The sequence below is a fragment of the Armigeres subalbatus genome, chromosome 3 (assembly GCF_024139115.2).
Source record: "Armigeres subalbatus isolate Guangzhou_Male chromosome 3, GZ_Asu_2, whole genome shotgun sequence".
NCBI lineage: Eukaryota > Metazoa > Arthropoda > Insecta > Diptera > Culicidae > Armigeres > Armigeres subalbatus.
This window is the reverse complement of record NC_085141.1, coordinates 385,673,295-385,695,852: the sequence shown is the minus strand read 5'-3', so window position 1 is coordinate 385,695,852 and position 22,558 is coordinate 385,673,295. Positions and strand designations below refer to the sequence as shown.

Here is a 22,558-nt window from a genome sequence, read left to right as displayed (position 1 = left end):
AAAAGTATTCCGAAAATTTTTCATTTCAAAATTCCAAAATTGAAAAAATAAATCAACGGAAATATCAAAGTGTTTCACGTGGCATTGGCTTCATATTCCAACTGAAAGTTGGTCTGCTTTTCAACTTAGTATATTCTTTTAGCATTTCCTCAGTTATAAATTGAAAGCTTTTATATGCCAACCATTGCACGATTATATATCTTGTGTAGCAAGTACGATGGATACACTATACCTATAGGGTGTCGAGAATGTTTCCCACCCGAAAACATCCTAGACAGGAACGAGAATCGAACTCGTCATCTCCGGCTCGCCTTTGCTCGCAAGGCTAACTGGAGACTGAACATTTTGAAGTGCACTCCTTAAAATGTTCGAAAAACTTCTTTTGTAAATGAAGAAGAATTTCTGGTGAAGATTCAGAAGAACTTATGGAAGAAATTCATTAGAATGTTTTTCCACCGAAAATTATATGTTTTTCCCACGGGACTGTTTTAAATTTTCAGACAGAATTCACATGGAGTTTTAAGGAAAAAATTTCAGAATTAACACTGGAGATGTTTTGTTTTTTTTTTCATTATCAATTTGTAGCAAAATTTCCAAGCAACATTTTTCAGAGAGAATTGTTCAAAAAAAATTCTAAATGCCAGCACTTTATCAGGATTGTATCCCAAGTAGCACCGAAAACATAACTTTGATTAAGCGTATATGATATTAGTCTAAAACTAGTCGTAAAAGTGTATGACAAAACAAATATGTCACAAAGTTGTCTGGACAGTCAATTTAACATTACTTATTTGTAGCGAACTAGATCTTTTCCAGACTTGTTGTAATTGAGCCACAAGAAGTTTGTTTTAAGTAATATGTTAGTCTTTCCCCGGTATGCACAAACAAGTTCTGTAGCATTTTTATTAAAATGAACTTGTATTAGGGAGCTGTGACAAAATGTTTTTGTAATGCATTTTGAAAACCATTTTAAAACATAACTGTTTACATCAGATGGCTTGCGCTACCTATTTTGAAACATTTCGGTACAAATTTAATTATTAGTTTCGTCGTTACAATGTTAACTATGGATAGGTGTAACTGAAGAATAGCAAAGCTTAGTTATCTGTGTACGACAAATCTCAGATTCTTCTACAGTAAAGACATAGAGGCAAACAGATACTATTGGAGTTATTTACTTTTGAATTTTAACATTTATATCCTCGAATAGTTATTAGTTTTTAATAACGACATTTGTGTAAGCAAATTTGGTATAGTGCAACATGTTCGCGGCCAAAACTTCGTGGATTTGAGTTCGAATCTCCTAATAGCCATAAATGATTTTTTTTTGCACTACATACATGTTTCAGTTTGTTTCTTGAAACATATTTTGAGACTGAATTAAATTTATGTTTCATACGCTCCACCTTCTGCGCTTTTTCAGTCGTACAGAAGTACGAATGAAAGTCTCGAACATTAAGACACAATACTTGTGCGTTTGTCGTACAAACGCCATATTATATCATATGGAACAAATTGTGTTGCTTGGGATGAAGTAATGTCAAAGTTTTTACAGGAAATTTCTTTGCTTGATTTTTTCTGAATATCCACAAGAAATTCAGAAAACATTTTTCTAAATTGTAGCTGCAGTCCGCTGATGAAAAAGTGTCGGCGGCGTGATGCCAAAAACCATCTGCGGCGGATTTTTTAAAAATATTTTTCCATTTTTCCTATCCAATTTATTTTTTGTGGAAATTGAGACTGAATCGCAAGCTGTTTTTTCGTTTATTTATGTATGGATATAGGATCTTAGGCTAAGATGGTCAAATAATGCAGATATGCAGCGGCGTTGCGACCGACGCTGCGTTATCGATTTTTCTCGATGCACACCTACGTCTTTTTAACGCTGAGTTGAAAAGACGATATGTGGGCATCGGCCCTTAGAGACGATATGTGAGACACACTTTTTTGTACTTGCCCTCATCCGATTTGCTTCGAGTCGAGTCAAGTACGAGACACTGAAGACGGCCTCACTGTTGAGGTCGAAATACGTATCTGTCAAGATACAATTAAGTGGTGGAATTCAATGGGATTGTATAAACTCGTCTTATGACAAGTGAAGACATTCCACTAAAAAGCTCAAAATAATTTTCTTATAGAATTTCAGTTTTTCCTACATTCCTATCTATTATTTTAACACTTTTTTTGCCCAACCTACATCATTTTAGGTCTAGTTTTGTTAAGGCTTTCTCAAACATAGTAAATATAAGTGAATACCCGAAAGTCTAAAGTCATTTTGCCTCGTTGCGGAAGGCGTTTTGGGGCCTCTTCCCCTACTTGTAATTTTTTGACTTGTAACTTGTAGCTAATATTATTAGTCTGATTATCCTACAGGGCCCAGGCCGAGGTAACGTGCTTCGGATGACCAGTCAATTTCTGTGTTTGAGATCCTTATCTTCGACGCAGGTTTGAATCGGTCAGTGTTACGGTGTGGGAAAACAATGGTTTGCGTTTTGGCCGCATTCACACAGATTTTCCAATCGCTGAGGTACTTTATGTAGGTATCCAAACCCTTCTGGAGCTTTGATACAAACGTGCGAATTAGACGTCCTTTGTAGCTGATTGCCGAGTCGTCAGCAAATAGCGATAGAGAACCACCTTCTGGAAGAGGTGGAATGTCGGAAGTATACAAGTTGTATAATAGTGGTCCCAGGATGCTACCCTGGGGGACTCCTGCGTTAACCGCATACGGATCCGAAAGTGTATTGCCAATGCAGACATGTGAGGTCCTACTGTCGAGATAATTTGAGATTGCTTTCAACAGGTAAGAAGGAAATCCAAAATGGATGAGTTATCAAACGCCTTTTCAATGTCCAGTAGCGCTATGACCGTAGTTTTCGAGACCCACTTTGCCAGGTTGACCATTTTTGATACCCGTTTTAGTTGATCCACCGTCGAATGCCCTCTGCGGAAGCCGAATTGCTCTTTCAGAAGGATTTTGTTCAAGTTTGTGCGTTCAAGGAGTCTGGCATAGATCAATTTCTCATACAGCTTCCTGATCGAAGAGAGCAGACTGATCGGTCGATAGCTTGACGGAAAAGTCGGATCTTTTCCCGGCTACATTAAAGGCACTACTTTGGAACGCTTCCAGGCAGTTGGAAAGTAGCCGAGCTCCAGCCAGCGGTTGAAAACGTTTATCAGGAGGGTGTTGAAGACGCCGTCGAATCTCGGGGCTTTCATGTTTTTGGTGGACTGGATTGAGTTCACCAGATCATGCAGAGTGATTCTGTGTTCATCTGGTAGCTCACTAGGCGTAGTAGAAAGTTGGAAGACACTTTCGAACACTGATGCTTCCATCGGATTGATAATATCGCGACCCAAATTATGAGTCGCTATAAGGTATTGGGAAATGGGAAATGCTTTGTTGAATGAGGAAATATAATGGGTGGGTTTTAGCTCGTTTTTGAGTATCTTTGTCAAACGCCAGGGCCTAGAGTAATTAAGAAGGTTCCTAAGGTCTTTGCCAAATTGCCTTTTTCTAATTTTGGTTATACGAATGGCAATGATTTTGTTGAGCTTTTTATAAAGGATTTTTCAAGCGACAGTATTATTTCTAAGGGAAATTATTCGCTTAGTAAACTTGAATGTTGTTAAGGTTGTGGGAATGAAACGTTGTTCTGCTTCGCCGATATTCTCAGAGAGGGCATGGAGCACTCGGTCGATGTCTTCCGTAGACTCAAGTGCAGAATTCTCGTCCACTCGATCTTCCACGAACCGCTGAAAGAGCGGCCCGTTTGCGCGGTGATAGTTACGACGTCGAGATAGATGCTTCTGCTCAATGGTTCGGTCTATTTCAAACACCACCGGCAGGTGATCGGAGGATAACTCTGTGATAGCACGGAGTATGGAGCAATCGTCTGACATGTTGGTGAGAACGATGTTGAGAGTGGATCCAGTACCACGTGATGAGTAGAAGGTAGGCGAGTCCGAATGCAGCACCATGTAGTGCCGCGCCTGAAGGTCGTACTATCCCGTCTTTTGCTGCTTTAACTGGCTGGCATTTTTTCGACGAGCAATGAATTCGGTCCGCTTGGGGCTCGGTCGATTGGTCGAGGTGTGCGCGTTTCCGCAGATGACATATGATGGCTGCTTGGTTGTCATGTCCACGATGCAATCGGAACGGTACTTATCTAAACTTTTAATTCTTCATAAGGCAGTGGCAACTATGTTGCCACCAACAAATTAGGGGTCGTACACTAATTACGTAAGCACTTAGGGGGGGAGGGGGGCTCTGCCAGTTTCTTACGCTTCATATAAATAAAAAATAATTTGTATGGGAGAAATCTTACATGATGGGGAGGGGGGGTTGAAAAACCCCGAAAAAATAAACCGTCTAAGACGAATTAAGTACTGTCCATTTAATTCCACCAGTTAATTTTCGTTATCTTTGCAGATACGTATTTCGACCACAACTGTGTGGTCGTCTTCAGTGTCTTGTACTTGACTCGTACAAGACAAGTACAAGACACTGAAGACGACCACACAGTTGTGGTCGAAATACGTATCTGCAAAGATAACGAAAATTAACTGGTGGAATTAAATGGACAGTACTTAATTCGTCTTAGACGGTTTAATACATTCCACTAAACGAGCTTAATATATTTTTCCCGAAAAAATGCTTACGTAATTTGTGTACTTCCCCTTATATGTTTTTCTGTTTATGAACAAGAGCTCTACTTATTATTTCCAGTTATTTCCCATGCAGTGGTTATATTTGCCACCTAGTAACACCCCAGATGAGTTTGACTAATAAAAAAATGAAATGTCAATTTGAGAACAGTTTTTTTACGAACAGATCATAAGTTTCGAGTGGAAGAGGGATTTTCAGTTATAATTCGTTGAGACAAAGATATATATATACCCATTGGTATAAACTATTTTGAATCTCCTGTGTTAGTTTTGTGGCGTGATTAGCGAACGAAATTTCCTTTTTTTTTTCAAGACCCCCCTGGGGACAAAAGGGCCATTTTTTTCACTTGTATGCGTTTTCCGATTAGGACACTTCACTAAAAAATGTAACGTGCCTTGTTTTAATTTGTTTTACGTAAAACTTAATAGTTTACAATCTTTTATTTATTTTTGTTATTGCCTGTTTTCCCGCTTGTGGCAAATATCCAAGGATCTGATCATTAAACTTTACATGTTAACTATTCGGAAAGCATATCTACGTATTTACGTCCAGAGCTTCCATTTTTTGTCCGGTTTATAGCTGACAGACTGAAACTAGATCGCCTATATGCAGTAGCGAGCACAACCAAGATGCAAGAGACTCTCCGGCAATCCCAGGGTCGGCTAACTACTGGGTAATCAAGGGTTTTTCGCGGTAAACAAGAACTAACAACACGGGAACTTTCACATTACTTGCACATATTTTATTTTTCCTAATTGTGGCGTGTGCGTGTTGTTCTGTGTAATAGTGTGACCTATTCTAATGTTGGTACCGGTACATACCGCTGCTGCTTCGGTTGTTGGGGCCGGAATAGCCGGCACAGCGACTCCTGTCCAGCTGTGCAGCCAGAAATCTCGCCGGAATAGTGATGCGAGCGGCTATGCGGACGATCGTCGTCCGACGGGACCAGCGGGCGTTGCTGGACGATGGTGGGCAGGCGTCTTCCCTCGTAGGCGCGATCGGCCGACCGTGGCTTAGCCACCTTGGACGGCCGAGAGGGGAAATCCTCCTTTACGATTAAGGCCCACGGCCTGAGGATTCGTCCGATGATGGACGATAAAATCCTTTGCTGTTTAGGCGCGGAAGCCTGACGGCTTCGCGGGCCGAGCCGTGTGCTGAACGGTATCTACCACGAAAGGTAGAGGAAGAAACAAAAGAGGTCCTAAAGAACCAATTGGTATTAAAACCGGGTTTTCCAGTGCACAGCGTCGAATTACTTGAACAGGTTTCCCCAATAATAAAATCTAGCTCCTGCTAGGAAGGGGGGGGGGGTTGTCACACACTGTATCAACTGCACTTTTTAAAAAACACTTCTTCAGCACACGGACGCCTGATATTAAAGAGGCCGAATTTGGGCAATGGCTCCTCTTTTAAAAGAAATTCCCTCCATATTTTCCCGCTATTTTCATTTCTGTTTCATCCAACATGACATTTGCACATCATGATGCCATGTTGGATTTTGGTAGCTTCCTCATGTAATTACAGCGGTACAATTCCTAACGTTTCTGTGGTAGCATCTACTGTTATTGCACAAGAAACGTGAAGGTTCCGAAACAACAACATAATGACAAAACAAAAATCCACAATTTGTAACCAAACGGTTACACTATCCACCACCCCGATGAAAAAATACGAAAGCACGAAGAGGTTTTGCATTTTTTTTTCGATTCACTCTCTCAAGTCATCTTCGGCCGTCATCGGTTCGTGGATGTAAAACAATTAAAAACTATTACAATATTTACAAAACAACAATTTAAAATTTACTAGAGTACTCTACATATATCGCGCGATATCATAATACAGCTTTACAACAAATTAAAATTTAAATAATAAATATAATAAAATAACAATAACGTACGTGCACCAATATATACAAATTAAAATACAAAAATGAAATCAATTAAAACATGCAAAATATACAATAAACAAATTAAAATCATTAAAATATCCCGTATTATGGGTAGACAACATTATTTACAATATTCACATGTTGCGCAACGAAAAACAATTTTACAACCCTATTTACAATATATACACGGTTAGAAAAAGTATCTAATATTAGGTACTTTTCACTCAAATCGGGGGTTCAGTGTGGGAACCCAAAATTAGGTAATTTTGCTTGAAATTAAGTAAAATTCACCTAATATTAAGTAAAATATACTTAAATTTCAATAGAAACTAACCAAAAGCTAGGTAAATTTCACTCAACTTTTGTAAATATGAGATTACCCAACGTTGGGTTCCCACACTTTAATGCCCTTGTTGATTGGTTTTACTCTTCATTTTGTGACAACAAAGGGAAGAGGGAGGGAGATGCAAGAGAAAAAAAGTACCTAAAATTAGGTACTTTTTTCTAACCGTGTACACCACATTCGATCACATTCGATGTGCTCGGCCAAACCCCCTGGCAGGATTGATTCGCCGGCGGGCAAACTGTCAGTGAATGACAATTTGCCAAAACGTCATAAATCTGTCAACTGAATCTGACACAGCATATCTATTGTTTATTTATGTTTACGTTATGCTGTGCAGTGACAAAGAAATTGTTTAAAGTGAAAAGTGCCTTTTTTGTGAATTAATCGGTAAGTAGTACGTACGTTTTATATAAACATATCGAAGACTGATCCTCGTATGTGTTCGTGTTTTTTTTAGGTGAATGACTTCATTCAACCAGGGTTGTTGTGCTATTTGGCAACAATCTTTCCGATGAAAGATTGGCCAATAGCAAACCCATAACGATCCCGGGACGAAACCATGATGACCATCTTGTCACTGCAAGATGCAATCAGGTAAGTGAAGTGTACACAATTAAAAATCCATCATAGTCATGATTGAAATTTAATTTTCTAGTTTGGCCAATTAAACAAATTGGGCGATCCCCTCCCAACAGCTCCACAGGTGGAGCGAGATGAGGGAAATTGTTTTGACCCCTCGCCTCCCGCTCCGATCCTGCCCGTAATAGTTTAGGTAAGTGGATCAGTTTATTTCATGCTAGCCTTTGTCAACGACTGATCGGAGTCTTTCATCCGTCGGTCAAACTACATTAGGACTAGACTAACAGCTAATTGATTCTCTTTACAACTAACTCAACCGACTAACAATTCCATTGTCCTTGGGTGTTATAAAATGATTAAAATTGGTTTCTCAAATTCTTTCCAGGTGTTCATCCTTTCGGTGGTGATTGCACCAAGTGACTGGGGGCAAAAAGTAATCCCGCACAGCACCGAGAAGTGGACAATCTGCCGTAGGTAACAAAATAGAAAAGATTGAGAAATAAATTATTGAATTTTTAGTTGAATTTGTTTTTCTTTTTATTGTAAGAAAAGACTTTTTGGTGGGTTCCAGGTGTGCGTCCGGAACAGGCAATTTTCATTGAAGACACAGGTTCCAAAATCGAAGTTATTTTCGTGCACAGTTCTTTGGCCGTGGGTTCCGCTCGAAGATTGTTGTTAGCCTTTTTCCGTCGGATCTTAAATGTCCGGGTTTGCTTTCATAGGGATTCGGGGTTCGAAGATTGCGATTTTGAAGAATGGAAAGCACTACCAGGTAAGTCTCGGTGATAGCCGAATGAAGGAAGCATCGACTTACTGGTGAAATCGGGAGAAAAATATCCAGAAGAAAAGCGTGACACTGGGCTTCTTGTCGTTCCCTTATCGACCTGAAGATGGTCTTCCGAATTGGATTCGGACTCGCTGAAGGACATATTGTTTTCATCGGAATCGGAACTAGGAATTATCAATTCATAGTTTTCTTCTGGTTCCGACTCCGGTTCTCTGAATTCGCATGTCGCGCTAGGGGGTAAATAGCGAGAATTGGCATCGCTTGTGATGATGTCCATGTCACGCATAAATAAATTAATTATTCTTTTAATTTTTACGACATCCGCTGGCATCATTATCCCCGAAGTCCTCTGCTCCCGAATGGTATGCAGAGTCTCTTCGAGGTCCAGCTCTAACTCCTCTAGCGGGTAGTTAGGATGCGTCGATAGTAATGGACAGGGAATCTCAGTAGATTCCTCCAGGTCCGATTCGTCCGCATCATATGTCTGCGGCTGCCAATTTATTGCAATATAATTGATTTCAGCCTTTGCTCGTCGCTTGCGTGTCATTGTATGAGAATCAGTGGTGGTTAAGTGGGCGAAATAAAATCGAAAAAAACACAGTGACGAATCAAAACAAACAGATTAAAATAAATAGTACGCGTATGTTGTCATTGATGATTGGACATAAAACAGTAAAGCATAATTATGATATATGTAATGAATGTCAATAAACGGTTCACGAAACACAAAATTTGCCAACATCAACGAATTTTTGATCGGGAAAAACGACAATCGATCGCAAATGTGTCCGTGATGTGTTCAGGACCTCTTTTGAAGGCAAAAGCCTCGTGTTAACACTTTTTCCACATCAAGGAATGAATAGTGATTAAAGGTGGATGTCATTCGTGCAAGCACGGATCCCTGCCACCTCCCGTCGGCAAAATCGTTAGATTTTTGTATACTACGACGGACCCTTGATTACCGTTCGCGGACTTTTGGCTGGGAGCCAATTGAAACTAGATCGCCTATATGCAGTAGCGAGCACAACCAAGATGCAAGAGACTCTCCGGCAATCCCAGGGTCGGCTAACTACTGGGTAATCAAGGGTTTTTCGCGGTAAACAAAAACTAACAACACGGGAACTTTCACATTACTTGGGGGGGTTGTCACACACTGTATCAACTGCACTTTTTAAAAAACACTTCTTCAGCACACGGACGCCTGATATTAAAGAGGCCGAATTTGGGCAATGGCTCCTCTTTTAAAAGAAATTCCCTCCATATTTTCCCGCTATTTTCATTTCTGTTTCATCCAACATGACATTTGCACATCATGATGCCATGTTGGATTTTGGTAGCTTCCTCATGTAATTACAGCGGTACAATTCCTAACGTTTCTGTGGTAGCATCTACTGTTATTGCACAAGAAACGTGAAGGTTCCGAAACAACAACATAATGACAAAACATAAACCCACAATTTGTAACCAAACGGTTACACTATCCACCACCCTGATGAAAAATACGAAAGCACGAAGAGGTTTTGCATTTTTTCGATTCACTCTCTCAAGTCATCTTCGGCCGTCATCGGTTCGTGGATGTAAAACAATTAAAAACTATTACAATATTTACAAAACAACAATTTAAAATTTACTAGAGTACTCTACATATATCGCGCGATATCATAATACAGCTTTACAACAAATTAAAATTTAAATAATAAATATAATAAAATAACAATAACGTACGTGCACCAATATATACAAATTAAAATACAAAAATGAAATCAATTAAAACATGCAAAATATACAATAAACAAATTAAAATCATTAAAATATCCCGTATTATGGGTAGACAACATTATTTACAATATTCACATGTTGCGCAACGAAAAACAATTTTACAACCCTATTTACAATATATACACGGTTAGAAAAAAGTATCTAATATTAGGTACTTTTCACTCAAATCGGGGGTTCAGTGTGGGAACCCAAAATTAGGTTATTTTCTCTTGAAATTAAGTGAAATTCCCCTAATATTAAGTAAAATATACTTAATTTTAAATAGAAACTAACCAAAAGCTAGGTAAATTTCACTCAACTTTTGTAAACATGAGATTACGCAACGTTGGGTTCCCACACTTTAATGCCCTTGTTGAGTGGTTTTACTCTTCATTTTATGACAACAAAGGGAAGAGGGAGGGAGATGCAAGAGAAAAAAAGTACCTAAAATTAGGTACTTTTTTCTAACCGTGTACACCACATTCGATCACATTCGATGTGCTCGGCCAAACCCCCTGGCAGGATTGATTCGCCGGCGGGCAAACTGTCAGTGAATGACAATTTGCCAAAACGTCATAAATCTGTCAACTGAATCTGACACAGCATATCTATTGTTTATTTATGTTTACGTTATGCTGTGCAGTGACAAAGAAATTGTTTAAAGTGAAAAGTGCCTTTTTTGTGAATTAATCGGTAAGTAGTACGTACGTTTTATATAAACATATCGAAGACTGATCCTCGTATGTGTTCGTGTTTTTTTTAGGTGAATGACTTCATTCAACCAGGGTTGTTGTGCTATTTGGCAACAATCTTTCCGATGAAAGATTGGCCAATAGCAAACCCATAACGATCCCGGGACGAAACCATGATGACCATCTTGTCACTGCAAGATGCAATCAGGTAAGTGAAGTGTACACAATTAAAAATCCATCATAGTCATGATTGAAATTTAATTTTCTGGTTTGGCCAATTAAACAAATTGGGCGATCCCCTCCCAACAGCTCCACAGGTGGAGCGAGATGAGGGAAATTGTTTTGACCCCTCGCCTCCCGCTCCGATCCTGCCCGTAATAAATCAGGTAAGTGGATCATTTTATTGCATGCTAGCCTTTTTCAACGACTGATCGGAGTCTTTCATCCGTCGGTCAAACTACATTAGGACTAGACTAACAGCTAATTGATTCTCTTTACAACTAACTCAACCGACTAACAATTCCATTGTCCTTGGGTGTTATAAAATGATTAAAATTGGTTTCTCAAATTCTTTCCAGGTGTTCATCCTTTCGGTGGTGATTGCACCAAGTGACTGGGGGCAAAAAGTAATCCCGCACAGCACCGAGAAGTGGACAATCTGCCGTAGGTAACAAAATAGAAAAGATTGAGAAATAAATTATTGAATTTTTAGTTGAATTTGTTTTTCTTTTTATTGTAAGAAAAGACTTTTTGGTGGGTTCCAGGTGTGCGTCCGGAACAGGCAATTTTCATTGAAGACACAGGTTCCAAAATCGAAGTTATTTTCGTGCACAGTTCTTTGGCCGTGGGTTCCGCTCGAAGATTGTTGTTAGCCTTTTTCCGTCGGATCTTAAATGTCCGGGTTTGCTTTCATAGGGATTCGGGGTTCGAAGATTGCGATTTTGAAGAATGGAAAGCACTACCAGGTAAGTCTCGGTGATAGCCGAATGAAGGAAGCATCGACTTACTGGTGAAATCGGGAGAAAAATATCCAGAAGAAAAGCGTGACACTGGGCTTCTTGTCGTTCCCTTATCGACCTGAAGATGGTCTTCCGAATTGGATTCGGACTCGCTGAAGGACATATTGTTTTCATCGGAATCGGAACTAGGAATTATCAATTCATAGTTTTCTTCTGGTTCCGACTCCGGTTCTCTGAATTCGCATGTCGCGCTAGGGGGTAAATAGCGAGAATTGGCATCGCTTGTGATGATGTCCATGTCACGCATAAATAAATTAATTATTCTTTTAATTTTTACGACATCCGCTGGCATCATTATCCCCGAAGTCCTCTGCTCCCGAATGGTATGCAGAGTCTCTTCGAGGTCCAGCTCTAACTCCTCTAGCGGGTAGTTAGGATGCGTCGATAGTAATGGACAGGGAATCTCAGTAGATTCCTCCAGGTCCGATTCGTCCGCATCATATGTCTGCGGCTGCCAATTTATTGCAATATAATTGATTTCAGCCTTTGCTCGTCGCTTGCGTGTCATTGTATGAGAATCAGTGGTGGTTAAGTGGGCGAAATAAAATCGAAAAAAACACAGTGACGAATCAAAACAAACAGATTAAAATAAATAGTACGCGTATGTTGTCATTGATGATTGGACATAAAACAGTAAAGCATAATTATGATATATGTAATGAATGTCAATAAACGGTTCACGAAACACAAAATTTGCCAACATCAACGAATTTTTGATCGGGAAAAACGACAATCGATCGCAAATGTGTCCGTGATGTGTTCAGGACCTCTTTTGAAAGCACCTCGTGTTAACACTTTTTCCACATCAAGAAATGAATAGTGATTAAAGGTGGATGTCATTCGTGCAAGCACGGATCCCTGCCACCTCCCGTCGGCAAAATCGTTAGATTTTTGTATACTACGACGGACCCTTGATTACCGTTCGCGGACTTTTGGCTGGGAGCCAATTGAAACTAGATCGCCTATATGCAGTAGCGAGCACAACCAAGATGCAAGAGACTCTCCGGCAATCCCAGGGTCGGCTAACTACTGGGTAATCAAGGGTTTTTCGCGGTAAACAAAAACTAACAACACGGGAACTTTCACATTACTTGGGGGGGTTGTCACACACTGTATCAACTGCACTTTTTAAAAAACACTTCTTCAGCACACGGACGCCTGATATTAAAGAGGCCGAATTTGGGCAATGGCTCCTCTTTTAAAAGAAATTCCCTCCATATTTTCCCGCTATTTTCATTTCTGTTTCATCCAACATGACATTTGCACATCATGATGCCATGTTGGATTTTGGTAGCTTCCTCATGTAATTAGAGCGGTACAATTCCTAACGTTTCTGTGGTAGCATCTACTGTTATTGCACGAGAAACGTGAAGGTTCCGAAACAACAACATAATGACAAAACAAAAATCCACAATTTGTAACCAAACGGCTACAAGACTGCGGGAAGGCAATTGTATCGGTTTGATCACAATACGAACCCAGGCCGCTGTGGCCTAGTGAGCAACATTGGTTGAGTCGTTTGGTAGTATTGTGTACGTATCGCATGGAGAGCCCAGCCTTGATAACAGTCTATTAGGACAACAATTGGTTAACCCTCGAAAAAAAAATCATATCGATCACATATTGTGTCAATTCTTAATCACGATCGGTAATCGTCGATCATACTCCAATCGTTTTATTCATTAATCATAATCGTTAATCATTGTCAAAAACCAAGCTAATCGTTAATCGTAATAATGAATCGCCTGCTTTGAGCGTAATTACAGCGGCACACTAGGAGTTATCTTTCTGAAATCAGTATGGCGAAAAGCATCTAAGGTTCGATTTCTCAAAATTAAGCACCTTCATCGAAAAAATATTTGGTAGGCGTAGTAGCGGACACCTTCCTACATAACCGGTACCAAATAGTTTTTCATGAAAAGTTCCTAATTTTGAGAAAACTCGCGTTAGATGTCTTTCGCCATACAAATTTCTGGCGGGTTACTTATGCTGGCTATTTGCGCATATACGATAGCGCCTGGATGTGGAAGCGGCGAGTAGAAAATCAGCCACTGCCAATAATTCATTAACCTTTGTCAAAAATAGATTTATTATTAATCATAATCTTTATTCACCAATCATCACAAATTTAATTTTAATCATTCATTGCAAGCTTTATTCGTTAACGCTCTGGTCTGTATGCAGTTCCTGAAACAAACAGTCCGTGTTACATTTGCTGATTTGGCATTATTAGGTACTATCTGAATCACGTAACCTCATCGAAAATTGATGAAAACAAAAGATTGTTACTAAATAAGCACTGTAAAGCTTTCAGTTCAAGGTATGTTGTCACTAACATTAAGAGTTTCCGTGGTGTAGTGGTTATCACATCCGCTTTACACGCGGAAGGCCCCCGGTTCGATCCCGGGCGGAAACATTAACTTTTTTAAGACAATAGCTCTACAATCAGGCAGGTAATAAATTAATGTTATTTTATAGAAGAGATAATATATACTCTATGCTTGGTGTAAATCAATGCGCTATTCTCACACCCAACCAGAGAGTGCAAGATTTTAATGCAATATTGCATTAATTCCAAGCATAGCTTTTGCCATATTTTTGGCCATATGCAGAGATTGCAAAAAATTAAAACCGCAAACTATTGCATTAGATCCCCGGGAACGAGAAAATAGAAACTGGTTATGTGTTTGTGTCTAGATTGAATTTATTTTATACTCCTACCAAGAAATAAATCGCTGTATACTTGTCAACCTGAACTTGCTTACAAAAAAACTATCCTGAGACGAGTGTTGAACCCTCCACTACGGTGACCTAACACAATCATGACCTACGATATAATGTTATGTCAATGTGATACTTATCAAATAATCAAAAGTAGATGTTTAACAAGGACTAGATGTTTAACAGGGATAGCAATGGTGATTTGAACTAAAAATTAGTATTAAAAAATCACCCTGATGAAGAGAAAAAGGAATAGCAATGGGTGATGTTAGTATAGCATTAGCACCATGTTTATTGTGTCCTTTTCTGTCATCAAGCTGAACTGAATCGGGAAGATTGTGTGAGTCAAAGTTACATTGCTGTACACGAATCATATACTTGTTCCTGGAGGTATCGTCGTAAGATGTATTGAGCAAAGCTAAATAAACCGACTTAATGCAATTAGCTGACTGAACAAATATAGCACTCCTTGATTGGTTTGCGTGCAAGGTGTGATACAATCCGCTTAATGCAATGAAATGATGGCTTAAATTTTTGTTTTCAGTGCACATCCTTGAACTCTACAGAACCGGTTATTGTGAGTTTCTCTTTGTGGCAATATGGCACTGGTAGCCAATTCTCACCTAAATTGGAAATATTTCATTGATATAAAATCCGACCTACCCAAACGGTGTAAATTAATTTCACTTACGCATGAATGACAGCTTTGAATGAAAATCATAACTATGTTTTAATATATCTTTACTGGAGAATAAAACTTCATTCGACAAGAGGATCCAATCAAACCCCTATAAAGCATAATTCGGTTATTTTTCTCAACCTCATAATAAAGTCATAAAACTCGCGCATATTTGTATGTTCATTTTCGCCTTTCGTCGATCGGGTGTGATGTAAGCAATAAAATCTTCACTTGCCAGCCACCCCACTCGAAGGAATAAAAAAAAACACAAATGGAAAATCAAATCCCACATCCACTTCAATAGCCGTCCGCCTTCAGCTCGTTCAGCACTCGACGACCCACCATCAAGAGGAAAACATTTCCCACCCCGACCGAAACGACCCCTTTCCAATATCGCCAAACGTTTCGCTCGCGTGTTTGTGCACGGTGGTGACCATTAAAAACAATCATAAAACGAAAACTTCTCCAAACAAAGCCGTTAAAGAGTGGAGGAAACGGTTCGATCAGAGGATTATCGACGAAAGAACGCTGAAAATGCGCTGGGAAACGGACGAAAGAGTATTTCGAAATATCGAAGGAGGTGGTCCCGCCCCGGTCCGGAATGTTTCGGTTGCAACTCGCGTAAGGTAAACAGAACTTCGAGAGGAGATTTTAGGCGAAGAAAAGCGGAAAGCATTTCAATCAATCCGAAAGCATTGACGTCATTCGGCGAACCGAAAGCGAGATGGGTTGAAGAATTTAAAACAAACAACATGTTATCTCCTTTCTTACCCAATCGACGTATACGGAATGGAAGGTAATGTAGTTTAGTGTGCGATCCGAGACTTCCGACCATGACAGGTGGACGGACAGGCGGAAAAGTGGACTCTGGCATTCGCTCTCCGATGGGTTGTTATTGCTACGCGTTGGGTGTTGACCTGGTTCTTATGTTGGAGAGAAAATTTTGTTGTCCATCGTTTCTTCGGATCAGGGGTTTACACTTGAGGGAAGTGTTGTTGTTTCTTTCATAATCTATACGGAGTAATTGTTGAAATAAACCGTCTTCTTACCGGGGTGAAATTCAATGAGGTTCAACGGGTCTAGATTGATCCAACTCCCTACGATAATCAACTTGACCCCACAGTGATACTTTTTGCCATGTACTATCGGTGTTTCTCGACATTGTTTGATTTGTGAAAATGAAAAATCCAAAATTTAATGTTGATGATGCCCTTCCCATGCATTATAAAGACAAATAAAATTAAAACAATCTGAAAGCATTTGCCATCACCATTGCTAGCTCCGACGGCTATGATGAAATTGTTTTGGTACAGGCTTAACATGGTTTGGCACTCCCTCGATCAGCTTATCTAAACAAAAACAATAGCTTTTCTGGCATCAGACCGCATCGTGCTTTCGTGCTGTGCGGTTCTTTCTCTCTTTGCGGAAGGAAGTTTTTAATACTACCCGAAGCTATTTTAATTTCAACGGTGCTTCTTAGCGCTATTTGTACCCACTGATCCCGTTACGATCTTTGCAAGGCCCGTGCCTTCGTTTTACGTTGGACCCGTTTGCGGAAGTAAAATTCCGACAAGTGGTGGTAATCTGAAAAAAAAAAACTCTTAGAAGGTCACGTCTCCACGCTCAGCAATGAGCATTAATAAAAACAAGAGGAAGGGGAGTCTTTGAATTCTCCACTTCCTTCTAAGAAACAAGGTTTCAAGACTGTCCTGCCAAAGCGCGGAAAAAATAGAAGGAATATGGAGACTTCAGATAGTCGTCCTAACTCTGATATTGGAAATAATTTTTCTTCTATCGAACTGAGCAATCAGTTCGAATTGATTCATGACGAAACTGAGCAAATCGAATCTACCTCTAGCACAGGTGATTTGATCCATGCGAAGAAGCAAAGGATTCCGCCGATTGTGGTATCTGTTGCCGAGTTTTCTGGCTTTAGGAATGAGATTTTGAGTAACCTTCAGGGGATCAAGGTTTCATTTCAGATTGCTAGGAAGGGTGACTGCCGCGTTTTGCCGGGATCCTTTGACGATCGCAAACGTCTTCTTCAGTATTTAACTGAGAAGCGCCATAAATTCTTCACATACGACGACAAAACTGAGCGATTGTTCAAAGTCGTCTTGAAAGTGATGACAAATCACTGGATGAGATTAAAATTGAAATTTCTCAATTACTTGGATTTTCACCAGTCCAAGTAATTAAGATGAAAAAGAAATCCCATTCTGGTACTTCCCAGAGGGGCATTTCTCAAGAATTTTATTTAGTTCATTTTAACAAAAGTGAACTAAATAATATGAAAAGTTTGGAAAAGGCCTGTATTATGTCTCATGTCCGTGTTACATGGGAACATTTCCGCAGGCCTGGGGGAAATTTCCAAAACCCCACCCAGTGCCGTAAGTGCCAAAAGTGGGGTCATGGAACCAAACATTGTCACATGGATGCTAAATGCATGATTTGTGGTGGAACCTCTAACGCCAAGGAAGCATGTCCTGTGAGAGAAGATTCCAATAAATTTAAATGCGCAAATTGTGGGGGCAATCATAAATCCAATTTCTGGGAATGCCCTTCACGCAAAAAGTTTTGAATTCCCGTGCAAAATTGATGACGGGAAATTCCAATCGGATCCCAGATTCGACGGGTAGAAATTTTTCAAACGCTCAAATTTCGAAACCGGTTACCGGTCGAGCAATTCATATCCACCACAATTCACAAACAAATTTTGCCGCTCGTCAACGGGTAGCAAGCACTTCGGTAAATTCCAATTTTTCCAATGTACCTACGTATGCAAACATCGCTGCTGGTAGACAAAACTTCTCTTCTCAAAATGAGGTTTATACCCATGTCCCAACGGAAAATAACGGTCATGTTGCCGATTCAGGTAACATGACTGCTTCCGATTTTGATTTTTTTACTGAACAATTGCATCACATGATTGATGCAATGTTCAAAGCAAATACCATTCCTGAAGCTGTTCAGGTTGGTATAAAATACACACAAAAAATTGTTATCGGACTCCGTTTCAATGGATCCAAATAATTGTGTGAAAGTTCTAAATTGGAATGCCCGCTCTCTAAAGGGTAAGGAAGATGAATTATTCAACTTCCTTTCAGTTCATAATGTGCATATTGCCATTATAACTGAAACGTATTTAAAACCAGGACTCTCCATTAAAAGAGATCCAAACTATTTTATCTACAGAAATGATCGTCTTGACAGCGCCTGTGGTGGGGTCGCCATTGTCATTAATAGACGTATCAAACATAAATTATTTTCTTCGTTTGAAACCAAAGTTTTTGAAACCTTGGGAGTTTCTGTTGAAACAAATTTTGGACATTTTTCCTTCATTGCAGCCTACTTGCCTTTTCAATGCAATGGGCAGCAAAAGAATTTGTTGAAAGCTGATCTTCAAATTCTGACTCGCAACAAATCAAAATTCTTCGTAATTGGTGACTTCAATGCCAAACACCGTTCATGGAATAATGCTCAAAGCAATTCCAATGGTAAAATTTTATTTGAAGATTGTTCTGCGGGATATTATACTATTCAATATCCCAATAGACCAACTTGTTTTTCTTCCAGTCGAAATCCTTCTACAATTGATTTAGTTTTAACGGATTCAAGTCAGCTGTGTGGCCAATTGGTAACTCATGCTGACTTTGACTCTGATCATCTTCCTGTGACATTTGAAATCTCACAAGAAGCCATTTATAATCCAATCAGCTCCACTTTTAATTATCATAGAGCTGATTGGGATTTATATAAAACGTATATCGATAGGAATTTTGATGTTGATATTCCTCTCGATACCAAAAGTGATATTGATAATGCTCTCGTATCTTTGACAAATTTAATTGTCGAAGCCAGAGGCATTGCAATTCCTAAATGTGAAACTAAATTCAACTCCATTATTATTGACGACGATCTTCAGCTACTGATCCGTCTTAAAAATGTGAGGCGAAGGCAATACCAAAGAACTCGCGATCCCGCGTTGAAAGTTATTTGGCGAGATTTGCAAAATGAAATTAAAAACCCAGATTTATCCACCTAGCGGTGATGGTGCCTTTCTCGTTCGTTCAAAAGGTTTGGAAAAATTTAAAATAACGCCAATATGTGTTAAGAAAATTATTTTGAGCTTTTTAGTGGAATGTCTTCACTTGCCATAAGACGAGATTGTACAATCCCATTCAATTCCACCATTAGGATTGTACAAACTCGTCTTATGACAAGTGACCAATATGTGGTTTGGTCTTATTTTTCATATTTGTTTATAGACATAACAAAATTTCTCGCCAAACGCAACTTGTTTCAAACAAAACGAATGAGCATAAGTGCAAAAATGGCATTTTATTTTGTAGTTTTAAAAATAGTACTTTCGCCATAACTTCTGACCCAATTGTACGATCCAGCCAAGTTTCCAGGGGCGTCTGGTGGACTTTTGGTACACCTGTTCTACCACCCTGCTAAAAAAATGTATCAAGCTGAGTGGTTTCGAATGAAAGTTGTGCGTTTAATCTAATATTACAATCTTTTTTTGTACAACTCAACCAAATATTAGAGAAGAGAAAAAATCATGTAGAAAGGATTTACAAAACAATAAACAACTTATTAATCTCTTTTGTTCCAAAAATCTTTTAAGTTAGGATGCACTTAAAATTTTAAACTCTCGCAAGTCGTCCGAAATTTAAGAGATCTTTCAAATCGGCTTTTCCGCCACTCGGGGTACACGGGACTTATCGCCGCTAATATTTAAATTCTTACATATGTTGTTTTCCAGTTATTTAATTTTTCAAATTTAGTTAATTTAGTTTTCTCTATATTGATTGATTCTGAGTATTCGTAAAAAAGCATTATTTGATGTCTCTTTTGAAAAATCAAACATTAATTTAATATTGTTTTTGATGCATATTCATCAGGAGAAAAAAGAAAAACAAACTGTTCCCAATCAACGGAGTATGATATGATATGAGAACGAAAGCATGCGCGCGCCTTTCGGCAAAGCACAGTCCGACACTTCGACCGAGTCTAACCGAAAGTACGTCGCGTCGTTGATTGTTCTCGCAGCGCGTCGAACGGGTTGGACTCCTGCGCAGCATAGCAGATCTTGCATCTAAACGTGCTTGCTTCGCATGCGAAAGAGGATGATGTGAAAAAACGGAGAAAGCTGGCAACGCTCACGCTGGTTCTCTCTCTCTGGGCGCGGAGAACGAGTGAGTATTGCAGTTTGCCTTGAAACATGGATTATCGATGCACTTCGATAATCACACTTTTTTATTGCGTGTACACAGTTGCCGAATTCTTTTTCGCAAATCCTTCTAAATCATATTACTTTCTGAAGGAAATAATTATGAAAACTGTACAACTGGCAACCTTGGCCATCATTTAGAAGGAGAAAATGGAAAAAGTTGCAAAATGGGAAAATGTCAGAAGAAAATGTTTAAAACAAAAGCACGTGGTTCTCACACCGTTTGCTTTCGTCTCCCATTTATCGATGTCAAAATCCATTGTAATCGACACCGTCACACTTTCAAACTGTGCTGTTCGATTTAGTGTGAACAGCGCAATATACCAAGGAGGAAATCATTTCAAACCATTTGTCATGGCGCAAAACATTAAATTTGACTTCTGGCAGCGCTGCTGATGGTTCTTCATTATAAATCGTACAACTGGGAAAAGCTTTCTATGTGATCTGGTGTCGTGTGTCGGAGAAACACATATTTAGCTGCAATTTGACTGCACGCCAAGCATGTGGCGTTGACTTGATCTGCCTACGCAATATTTTGTTTCGTTAGATGTTAAACCGCCATTGGAAATATTACGTGAAACTTTGTTTAAATAATTTTACTGAGTAAATTATATGTCCTAATAACTAATTGCCAAGAAATTAATTTCCTACTTCTGAACTAAAAATGGTTACCAGTTCCATGAACAGGTAGAACGTATAGACGAGGCGCCTCTGCAAGTTTCTATAGGAAACAATGGGACAAGATTCTGCGTCGAATGCACTCTGTTGCGAGCGACCTGAGAAGCACACATATTGCACATCAATCACAGTAACTTATATATGACCGGATTCATTCACAATATGGTTACTGAAACCAGATTTGTTCAACTTGTGTTGCTTGGGGAATAGATGAAGTTATGGAAACTCATATGTGAATATGTACGTTATGTGGAAGATATTGATTTGAAAAATGTATTGGAGGTAACCACTTTCCCTTCGATGGGACTCGAACCCATGACCCTACAGTACGCTAGACTGGTGCTTTAACCAACTAAGCTACGAAGGACCTCCGTCGGCCTTCGCAACCTAGCGGCTACTGAACGAGCTCGAGATTCCCAAATTGGACGCATAGTCAAATCACTCGCAATCCATTTCTCAAGCCAATACTTCCACATGTGTATTGTACACGTCCACATTAGAGGAGCGTGAGTATTTAGAATGTCTGGCGGCTATACACATTCTTCATCAGCAACGGTACTGATCAAGTGAGGTTGTGTAAGCATTTGCCAGTCGGTCGTCAAGCTCAGACCCGACCGCATTGCGTAGGCAAGAGCACGCAACTCAGGTTCAGTTCAATCAAAGTTAATTGCCTATTTCCGGGGATTAAACCACCCGACTTGGACGTTAATTTACAATGTTATGGAAACTCATATGTGAATATGTACGTTATGTGGAAGATATTGATTTGCTTACACAACCTCACTTGATCAGTACCGTTGCTGATGAAGAATGTGTATAGCCGCCAGACATTCTAAATACTCACGCTCCTCTAATGTGGACGTGTACAATACACATGTGGAAGTATTGGCTTGAGAAATGGATTGCGAGTGATTTGACTATGCGTCCAATTTGGGAATCTCGAGCTCGTTCAGTAGCCGCTAGGTTGCGAAGGCCGACGGAGGTCCTTCGTAGCTTAGTTGGTTAAAGCACCAGTCTAGCGTACTGTAGGGTCATGGGTTCGAGTCCCATCGAAGGGAAAGTGGTTACCTCCAATACATTTTTCAAATCAATATCTTCCACATAACGTACATATTCACATATGAGTTTCCATAACATTGTAAATTAACGTCCAAGTCGGGTGGTTTAATCCCCGGAAATAGGCAATTAACTTTGATTGAACTGAATAGATGAAGTTTAAGTGCTAAAAAAGTGAGCTAGACTTTTTTAAACTCTTTTTCACAATAAATAGTAATTTGGCCATAACTTCTAAGCCCATAGTCCGATCTGTCCAATTTTCAATAGGAAACAATGAGACATTCTGCGTCGAATGCAATTTAATGCGAGCAAATCGGTTGAGGAAAAGTGCCTGAAAAATAATAGCGATTTTTCCACACAAAAACCCAGATTAATCCACCTAGCGGTGATGGTGCCTTTCTCGACCTTCGTAAAATGTGTGTGCTTGAAAAAAGATGAGTGGCTAGG

At 39.5% G+C, this 22,558-nt stretch overlaps 1 long non-coding RNA gene, 1 other non-coding gene and 2 pseudogenes across 2 annotated transcripts; 2 read left to right on the top strand and 2 right to left on the bottom strand.

The window, feature by feature from the left end:
• Positions 1–7,997: 7,997 nt before the first annotated feature.
• LOC134222955 (uncharacterized) lies at positions 7,998–8,816 on the bottom strand (annotated as a pseudogene).
• A 1,979-nt stretch (positions 8,817–10,795) lies between these two features.
• Positions 10,796–11,430, top strand: LOC134223832 (uncharacterized). The gene is made up of 3 exons (XR_009982739.1): positions 10,796–10,927; positions 11,029–11,105; positions 11,298–11,430. It is a non-coding gene; the product is annotated as an uncharacterized LOC134223832 (long non-coding RNA).
• On the bottom strand, positions 11,428–12,246 carry LOC134222954 (uncharacterized; annotated as a pseudogene).
• Positions 12,247–14,081: 1,835 nt separating this feature from the next.
• Trnav-uac (transfer RNA valine (anticodon UAC)) lies at positions 14,082–14,154 on the top strand. Its single transcript has one exon. It is a non-coding gene; the product is annotated as a tRNA-Val (tRNA).
• Positions 14,155–22,558: the final 8,404 nt, after the last annotated feature.